Below are 10,597 nucleotides of genomic sequence, written 5' to 3' on the forward strand. Positions count from 1 at the left end.
CGGAACAGGGTGCTATGAATAGTTACTCCCTGCCACACAGCCGGCTGACTCATTGCTCCCCTCGTCTGCGTCCATATTTTCTGCTGCCGTGTTCTGTACCTTCTCTGGAGTGTGCGCTCTTTGTGTAGTGTGAGTGTAGCTGGCTCCTTGTCTGCGGCTGTATTCATCAGGTTTGGTTCCACGTTGCACGTTCGTTGCTGGCAGAGGCCCACTGAGGTGTGTCCTCTGTTACACTGCAGGTCCTATCCCTCCGCTGTGCTGAAAACAGCTTGAGAGGGCTGCACAGGGGAAAAACTGCATGAGCTACATAATCTACAGGAGAAAAGAGGCCTGAGACAGAAGATATTCCCCCACCTGAAGGTTATTCCTGCAGATCTATCCTATGGGTCCCCACAGCAGAAGATGCAATTTGCCCCCCTCTCAAGGTTTTGCTTTGCCTGATCTCTCTGGTTTTTGTTGTTGTTGTTCATTTGTTTGTTTTACGAGTGTGATGACGTGTTTATAATAAGCTTTTTCAAAAAGTGACAGATGAATTACAAACCATCAAGAGAATGAAATTCAGACAGAAATTGCTGTGTTAGCAAACAACACTCCATTTTCTTTCTTCTGGAAAAGCTACTGCATGACGGGAAATGGTGAAGCCAAATGAGGATTTAGGAAGATGTGCACTTCAGAAGAACCTGCCAGGTAGTCCCCTTTAATCCTGCAGACATCAGTCTGCTCCTTGCAGACAAAGCAATTAATCTGTACAAGAGATGCAGATATTTAGGTCAAGGTCTTTTCTCCCCATTTATGTACTCAGAGCGGTTCGAGAGGTACAGGAACAAAATGTCTGGAGCTGAGGGTAATTCATCTTGTCTCAGACATGCCACAGACTTGTTCAGAGGGGCAGTATTTCAGTGAAGGTTTGACAAACAGAGTGGTAGTCCAATGCTGGGGCAGAGAGGATGCATCCGTAGTTCATGTTGAAAATAAAGGACCTCCTGAGCACATAGCACTATTTATCCTGAACGTGCATGATGGGTCCAGAGCAGGCCTGGCTGCTGCTGCGGGCTGCATCTCTCTAGCCTGAACAGGACCAGGTCTCTTACATCCTTCCATGCTATGACTGATCGGGATTTGATCCAGAAAAGCCTGAGCTGTCTCTGAGCTTCAAGGAGGTTGAGGACTCCTGCAAACAAAGTGGGCCACGCTGCACAGGAGGGGCTGTGATGAGGATGCTTTGAGAAATGGCCAACTTGTGAGGTTTGGGCACTGCCTTGAGATACAGATAGGAGGAATACACAAAGCAGAACTGCAACTACTCAGTGCAAATGCTTAGGCCTGCAAGGCTATGACATGGAAGGTTTTCTCACTGCAGTTTTAGTTGTGTTATTTTGGGACCATCCCCGTCCTCCCTGTTTCCTTGTTGCTGGGAATCGAGGTGCAACGCGCACTTGCTAGCAGAACAGCCTGTTACGGGCTAGGTGCTCTTGGACCAGCTTGATGTTTGAGTCAGTCAGAGAAGGCCAAGTAAAAGGCCTCAGAAAGAACTTTTGGACTCTGGAGTGGCTGTGAAATAAGGAATTCAGCTTCTGCTCCAGCAGGAACAGTTAGCGTGGTTTCTGCTCTGCAGACATGCATGCACTGCTGTGCAATCAGAAGCAGCCTGCTGTGCTAGTCAAACTCATCTCTTTTATTCTGCATTCCTGATCTGACTCCGAATTGTGTTTATAAACTTGCCCATTATGGCCTGATTCCTTGCTTTGCTCCCTAGGCAATTCCAGCATTCCTGTCCAACTGAAGGAAAGCTGCAATAAAAGCTCTTTCCCTCTGTTTCTTCCCTTCTGTCCAGGTCTGGTCTGTGTTGGCTGATGGCCATCTGTTTCTGCCTCCTTTGAGACAGACACAGAGGTGCTGCTTTGCATGAAGCCACCGGGACAATGAAAATGCTTGAACGTACAAGTAGTTTATAGAAAGGGATCAGCATCTGCATGGTGTAATGGTCCCCAGACCCTCCCTGCTAATATCAGAACAAATGAAGAGACAAAACTAAACAAACAAACCAACACCTTGGCATTTGCCTTGGCTAACATATTTGCAGATTAAGGCAAAAGCAAACTTTCAGTGTGTGTATCATTTCCTTAATTGGTGAGAGAACGTCCCTGGCAAGTCTTACCAGAGGTGTTTACATGGCACTGTGTCAAAAGTTGCTGTCACATCTGGCTGCTGCCAACCGAACTGGATTTATCTCTGTGCACTGCAGTTGCTCGCTTCAGTGGTGCCCCGGGCTGGGTGAGTCAGTCTGGTACTTGGTCCGCAAGCTCTCTGTACTGTTTCAGGGAGATTCAAAAACAAAACGAAATAACTCAGATACGTGTGTGGGTTTGGACTTAGACAAGTGGTTGTAGGTTCCTTCTTAAAATTCTGTGGGTTGCTGCTGCTCACTTCTTCCTGTTAAGCCCTACTAGGGAGAATTTTTAAAAGACATTTTTGAATGGAGACTCGGAGAATAAGGAATGGGTGAAAATGCTGCCAGTTTGACATAGTGTCTCAAACACAGCAGAGGATTGCATTACTGCAACTTGAGGGTGAAAAAGGAGAAAATGATAACTGTATGCTATACTATTCTTCTCCTCTGCCAAGAATCCCCCCCCCCTGTCTCTTAAAAGACTATTTTAATCAATTACAAGGTTGCTCTAGAGCTATGCTTTCCAAATGTCAATGGCTTACGGTCCAGAAAAATGAGTAATCCAAACGAATAATCAATATGTTGCAGGCAATATTGTACTTTGCTCTTCCTCCCTGCCCAACTTGGGCTGCAGTGACTGTGGGTCTTTGTGCCTGCAAACCTGTCTGCACAACGCTGTGGCCAGCATGCTTTGTGTGTGAAGCCACAGCTAGGGGGAGTCAGTGCTAAATTCATGGAGTCACAGAATCATTCACGCTGGAAAAGACCTGTAAGATCATCAAGTCCAACTGGTTATCCTAGCACTGCCAAGTCTATCACTAAACGATGTCCCTAAGCACCACATCTATGCATCTTTTGCATTCCTCCAGCGACGGTGACTCAACCAGTTCCCTGGGCAGCCTGCTCCAATGCCCCACGACCATTTCAGTGAAGAAATTTTTTCCCAATATCCAAACTAAACCTTTCCTGATGCAACTTGAGGCCATTCCCTCTTGTCCTTTTGCTTGTTACTTGGGAGAAGAGGCTGACCCCCAGCTCTCCACAATTTCCTTTGATGTAGTTGTAGAGTGCAATAAGGTCTCCCCTGAGCCTTCTTTTCTCTACTCTAAACAATCCCAGCTCCCTCAGCTGCTCCTCGTAGGACTTGTTCTCTAGACCCCTCACCAGCTTCGTTGCCTTTCTCTGGACACGTTCCCCGGCCTTGATGTCCTTTTTGTAGTAAGGGACCCAAAACTGGACACAGTACTCGAGGTGCGGCCTCACCAGAGCTGAGTACAGGGGGACAATCACTTCCCTAGTCCTGCTGGCCACACAGTTTCTGATACGAGCCAGGGTGCTGTTGACCTTCTTGGCCACCTGAACATGCTACTGGCTCGTATTCAGCTGGCTATTGACCAATACCCCCAGATCCCTTTTCACCAGTCAGCTTTCCAACCACTCTTCCCCCAGCCTGTAGTGTTGCGTGTGGTTATTGTGCCCCGAAAACAGTTGCAAGACTGGCACTTGGCCTTGTTCAGCCTCATGCAGGTGGCCCTGTCCCATCGGTCCAGCCTATCCGGATCCCTCTGCAGAGCCCTCCTGCCCTAGAGCAGATCAACATTCGCACCTAACTTGGTGTCATCTGTGAACTTACTGGGGGTGCCCTCAATTCCCTCATCCAGATCATGAAAAAAGATAATGAAGAGAACTGTTCCTGATACTGAGCCTTGGGGGACACCACTAGCGACCGGCCTCCAGCTGCATTTAACTCCATTCACCATGACTCTGGGCCCAGCCACCCGGCCAGTTTTTAATCCAACGAAGTGTGTGCCCATCCAAGCCATGAGCAGCCAGTTTCTCCAGGCGAATGCTGCGGGAGATTGTGCTGGTTAGCAGCAGTTCCTGTGACGCAAATGGTGATGCCGATTCCTCCTGACTCTGCCATGTTCCCTGCCAGTAACTGGTAGGACAGCCAGGGATTTCCCTGTTCGGCTGAACCTCTGGACTTGTAATAAAATTTGGTTTTGGGACCTCTCAACACCAGAACAGTTCAAACAGGTTTCAGTGGAGGTCAGGCGTCTCTGGCATGTTACACAGAAAAAGGCTACGACTTTCTGCCTGCCACATGCTGGGGGTTGAGGGGGGTGTGTCCTGGTGCTGTCCAGAACATGGACTAAGAGCCTGTTCCCCCAGGCACCTCTCCTGCTTAGTTGGACACTGAGGTGTAAAGAAATCATGGTTCTTGTCAAGGGATGGGGGATTTCCTTCCAGCGGCTGGGCAATGACAGATGATCTGGCAGTATCCCTCTCAGCTCACCCTCCCCATAGATCCAGGCACGTTGAGCCCGGTGGAAGGCCTGCCCTGTGTCATACAGCCTACAAAGGATGGGTGTTGCTTGATCAGCTGCCTGCAAGGGACACTAAAAAACGAAAAGAAAGGTGGCGAAGGGGGCATTTATTGATAGGACCTACAGAAAAAAAAAAAAAAAGAGGAAGAGGAACCAAGAAAGAAATTGTTTCCTATGCCATTAGTGAGATTCCAAGTGCTGGCAGAGTACAAAAGAGCAAAACAGGCCTGGGTAGGAGGAATGATGACAAGGAGGGAGAGCTGCGTGGTTAAGCATAGGCAAGTGTGCTTTAAAGAAGGTAGATGCAGAAACTCCCTCAAAAATCGACAAGCAATGGAGCCACTGAGGTGGAAAGATCTAAAACATTGTCTTACATGCAATGGGCACCTTGTCTTCATGCTTGAAAAGCTGCAAGTCAGAGAGTGGAAAGGAGGAAGGTGTTGATCAGAGAGTGAAGAGCAATGCTGAACATATGCTACCAGTCTCTTCTTGCCCAGTGCAATGTAACAACGGGGAGACAGAGGATGAAAAGGAGGTGGGGATGAAAGCTCTGAGTCAGAGGCAGAAATGAAACACATGTAGCTGGGAAGGTAGAAATAGCAAAGCAATGCAAATGGCTGATGGAGGGTGTTACAAGGTGCCCAAAGGCCAGGCACAGAAAGAGTCATGGATCTCTGGAGCCATGTAGTCCAACGTAGTGCTCAAACCAGGCTTAATTTCAAAGTTAGAGGAAGATGCTCTCAGGACTTTGTCCAGCTAACTTCAAAAGTTTTTCAAAGATTGAGGTTCCGTGACTTCTGTGGGCATTTCTCCACTAACCTTGATGCAGACCAGAGATGCTTTCTGATAGTGCTGCTTACCAGTAAGAAACTTTTTCCTTTGAGGCCACTGTGTTACCAGTTCCTGAAATAATCCATGCAGCTCTGAGGAAGTGCATCCTATTACATTTCTGTATATCCTAAAGGGTGGCTATTGTTGGGCATCGTGAAAACTACCAGAAGGAAGAAACCACGTTCAATGTAATTCCCCAAATTTAGATGTAAAAAGTTTCAGTCCTCTTCTCTCGGAGGCGTTTACCTCACTCACATAACCATGGGCTACTTGAGCTCTTCTGAGCTTTTCCTTTTGCGTGAAGAATCATGAAGAGCAGTGCTTTTATGCCCTAAACCATATCTGGAACTTGCTTTGGTTCTCATTGAAATAATCTCCCTTCCTTTATTTATTTATTTTTTTCCTGACTTTTAATATTTATTCCTTTGATATATAATCTTTCTTCATGCCTTGGTAAATGGTGATATCCTGTTCTTATGCCACGATTAGTCACCTCATCTTGGAAGAACCATTACAGAATGTGAAACTTTTCCATGTGCTGGACCTTATAGTCCATATAAATACAAATACGGACATGCTTCATACATGCAAGTGAGATTAAAGTTGACTGAGAGAGTTGACATCTATCACATCTATGTTGATGCTGGATATAAAGTAACTAGAGTGCATTTCAGTCTTTAAGACAAATAAGACAGTGGAGGAAGTCAGGAAGTTGCTTTAATATACTAAGAGACGGAAGAGCAGAGAAATTGTAAAAACAGTTTATAGGAAAGAGCTTAGAAACTACAATTTAGTAACAACAGAGCATGAGAGTGGAGAATGGAGACTAATAGTGATCAGTTAAATGGTGTGATCCCAACAGGAACAATTAAAGTAAATGTCTATCAGAGATATTAAATAGAGGCTAGGAAAAACAGCAATCAGTGTGAGCGATAGCAGGCTGTTAGCGTGCATACAGGATGAAGAGACCTCCTGAAAAACAAAACAGAAAGTCAGCTGTGTAGGTAAATCTCTCCTGAGCAGAGCTCGGGCATGCTCCACATGAAGTAGAAGATGATGAGCATGTTTGGGGAACCGTGTGCCAGAAATTATTGTCATGCAGCTGTCACTACATATAGCAAATAGCAAACGTTCTGAATTATGCCAGGTATCCCCCTGACAAAGTATGGGAAATACTGGGTGGATGGGGAGCCATCCCAAACACTTTTATAATGAGAGATTTAGAGCAACAATGTTTTCTGTACATAAAGGATTTTCAGATTTACTGGAATACAGATGACATTTAGTCTCAGAATTTCAGTTCTGTTCATCTGAAGAGTTTCCACTTGCAAAGGGTAAAGATCTGTATAGAAAAACTGAAGAAGATTAATAGTTACTGTCTCCAGTGTGCTTTGTTTTGTGTATCCTTCTTGCTACTACAATTAAGGACTTCTTCATTACCGCTTTGTGTGTCACTATGGTTTTATATAATTTACTGGGGAGAAAAGAGGGAAAGACATTTAATTCATCATTGCAAATTTCTTTTATGTGAGCTAATGCACTTTCTATGAAGTGATTATGCTGTCAACAGCAGCATTTGGACCCTAATTTATTATGCAAATAACTTGCCTGGCATTGACTAATACGTGTCCTCCTGGGGCAGAATCAAAATTGCATGGCTTTGTCCAAACTGCTCTGAAAGGCCATACCTGACATCCTGAGTGGCCAAAAATGAATCATTTTCCTTCTCTTGCCTTCTTTCTCACCAGGTATTTGCTGCAGGGGTGCTTGGTGAATGCAGACAGCCTCTGCCTGAAGGTGCTCTCATCCACAAGCTAGCTACAGGTTTCTAGGCTGAGCCACCTCGTCTAACTTTGAAAGACATCGGTGTTGATGCCTACCTCTCAGGTCAACATCTAGACCCTGAATAGTTATCAGAGACAAATAGGGACTTGACAGTGTTATTTATCTGACTGAATTTATTTTGAACATAATGCTCAGTATGTCTCCTGTCAGAGGCTGAGCCCCACCGGGATTACAAAACTAAGACTTTTTCTCAGGCACGACTTGACGTAGTGTTGCAGTCTGATCTTGAGTCTCATCACTGACATTCATTTTACCTTTGAGAATGTCAGCTATGTTCTTATTTTGAAATCTTCTCCTCCCCTTGCTCCTGTGGTGCTTTTCCTTCCTGAGTCTCCTGCATTTCTAATCACTCTGTGCATGTCCTTGAGTGAAGTTTTTCTTCCTTCCCTTCCTTTAGATAGGCTTCATAAGGCTCTGCCCTTGTTCATCTCTTCTCCTTATCATGATGTCGTCTCACCCACAAATGCTAATTTAATTATCATTGATATGCAGACAACTTACAGGTCAAACTCTCCATTCCAGGCTTGTTTCTTTGTGACATTAAAATCATGGTCTCTCCTTTGGATAGTGAGCAGACACAACTCACTGTGGCTAAAATAAAGTTTGTTACCTTCTCTCAGGCTGCACATTTTCATGGCTGGTTTGCGGCAACGTTTATTTTCTTTTGGCCTCAGCAATGCCATGTTACCACATTTACATCTGGTTAGATACCTGTATCCAGTGTGCTACTGCAGATTATCTTCCCAGATTCTCATTTTGTCTTGCCACAGTCCTTGTGTTCTTTCACTGACCCTCTCTTTGTCTCACCCCAGTTTTTCATTGTTTTCAAGATCTTCGGGATGTATCATGAACCACAATGTTAAGTGAAAGATAAGGAAGATCTGAAGTCCTGGTAGCGAAGAAAAATAGCCTATGTGACACAAGAGGCCAGCAATACCAACTTTGTGGTTGTAGATCTGAGGGCGCCACGACCGCACCATGGGCAGCCCCTCCACATTGGCAGCTTTATGGCAATACATCTAGGAAATACGGACTGGATCAGGCCCACACAGACAGCTGTCTGACATGAAACTCATTCCTCCCCCTTGAGCGGGCTGCCTGTGCATCACCATTACAAAACAGCAACCCCAATGACCGCAGTTGATTTTCTTTCGATTTTGCAAAAGCAAAGGCAAAAAAAAATCATTTCACAAGCAAATAAGATGGAGATCTGTGTCATTGTAATATTAGTAAGTAAATTTCTCCAATGTGGAAATACCCTTTATTATCACTCTAGCATGATGACAAGCTGACCTTTGCTGTAAAACATATGTGTATATCTATAAAAATAAAGGAATATCCGTGTTCTATCTCAGCAATCAACAATATCAAATGGCATATTTATTCTTAGCTATGTCTTTGTCTTATATTTGTACTGACATTTAAATTAAAAGGAAAACTCTATTGAGCTGAAGCGTAAGGCAGTAGAATAAATGAGTGCAAAATATATATTTTTATAAATGATTTTGTGCTTCTTCGCATGACGTTTTGTTTTAGAATCTAGATCAAACCTGAAATAGATTCCAAGTCCTAGACATCATTTAGAAATTATTAACAGTGAAAACAGTCTGCTTCTGAGCCATCCTGCCTCCTCAGCTGGATCATCTTCGATGCCTTCTGCAAGGCAGAAGATGGAGAAGCACATTTCTCTGCACACTCCACTGCTCAAACACACATCAGTCCCTAATGTCAGACTTCTCATACCCTTGGATGAGTTCAAAATATAAACTTTCAACTGAGGAACTGCTAAAGCATTCATCTCAGGGAGGCAGTCCTTCACAGGATGCTGCAGCTCTCTTCAGCAATCACTCAAGGTGCAATCTGACAATATCTAAATCTCTTAGGATAATTACAGTGAATCCTGTACTCCTGCTATTGAAAGGCAAATCCTGCCTTCAGGTTTCCATTTTCAAAACTCCCCAGCTTTTCACACTGCTGTATTCTCTTACTTAGAGATGGCAAGGATGATAACCTGGTTGTTCGTTCTCCCCCCTATTCCCCCCTGCTTCTTTCTTAGTTGCTGCATGTGATTTTCACAGTACCGAGTCTTGATACATTCTTTTGTTCTCTCTAAATCTAGCAACACAAATCTGATGGTTTTCTCTTTCCAAATCAATCTTCTGTGCACAACATCCCTATCTGAGGACTCGTTTGTGTGCTCTGTCCATCTATGCAGCTTGATTAATGTACGTGTTTCCTCTCTCGGGCCTCATGGCCCATAAACTCTCCCCCGCATCAGATTTCCTAATATACAAGAACTAAAATGATCCTCTGACTCACAAAGCAAGTAATGCCATGTCTAACTCCCTTGAAACTCATAATACTTGATATTTCCCATTCAAATATTCTCCTCAGATTATTGGCTCCTCACTGCATGACTTTACGCAATCGTTTCCATATATGCTTTTATTTGATTCTGTTTTAATCAAGCAGGGGCTTTTGGAAGGATACCAGCCATCCTGGAGAGGGCTCTGTGTAAGGGAATTACATGAGATGCTGAACTGTTGAGCTGCAAAGAAAAGACCATCTATCTCATCGTCGGTTCTGCACTCCTCTGGAAGGGTGGGTTACTCACAAGCCTCAACACTGGGCAAATGCTGATCACTTGCTGGATGAGTCCTTGAACCCTTTCTCTGTCTTAGGTATCCACACAGGAGTCAGGCATGACCAAAGACTTAAGTTCCACAAAGCTTAAAGGAATTCATATTAGAGTTTAACAATTAACTTTGCATCTGCATGAATCTTCAGAGAATAATTTTTGCTTCCTGAAAACTAGAACCCCATCTCAGGCTGTGCAGTTTTGACACAAATCCCTTTAGTAAATATCCTGTCTGATAACTAGGCTGATTCTGGTTTTCATTTACTACAAAACCTACTTTTTAGCTGTTTCTAGCAAGTTCTTTTTCTCTAAGGTTTATGCCCTTCAGTAAACATGGTTTCTTTGAGGAATGCTGTTTTTTTTTGTTTTTTTTTTTTTTTTTTTTTTTTTTTTTTTTTTAATTGCTACTCTAGTGATTTCTGCTCTGTACTCACTTCAAACCTCGCTTACCTCACCCTGCATCTCATATTTTAAGGACGGACAATCAGAGGATGTTTTATTTAGAGTTCATCACTGCCTCTCACCAGGGCAGCAGAATGAGAGGGTATATTTCATCTGGCCCAATTGTTTGGTTCCCTGTCTTCCTTCAAATTACCTTCTCTCAAATCGCCTTGAAGTTAAATTACTGCAAAGACACTGGAAACTAGCATCCATATTCAGAGCTCTAAGAGTTATTTTTGAGTCCTCCAACTAGTCCAATGTCTTCTTTAATCAAAATGAATTATTCTTCTCCAGTAACAAAGCTCCGTACTCTAGCCTATGTGATACTGGGATTTGCAGACAGCG

Source organism: Anser anser (assembly GCF_964211835.1).
Source record: "Anser anser genome assembly, chromosome: 1".
Classification (NCBI taxonomy): Eukaryota; Metazoa; Chordata; class Aves; order Anseriformes; family Anatidae; genus Anser; species Anser anser.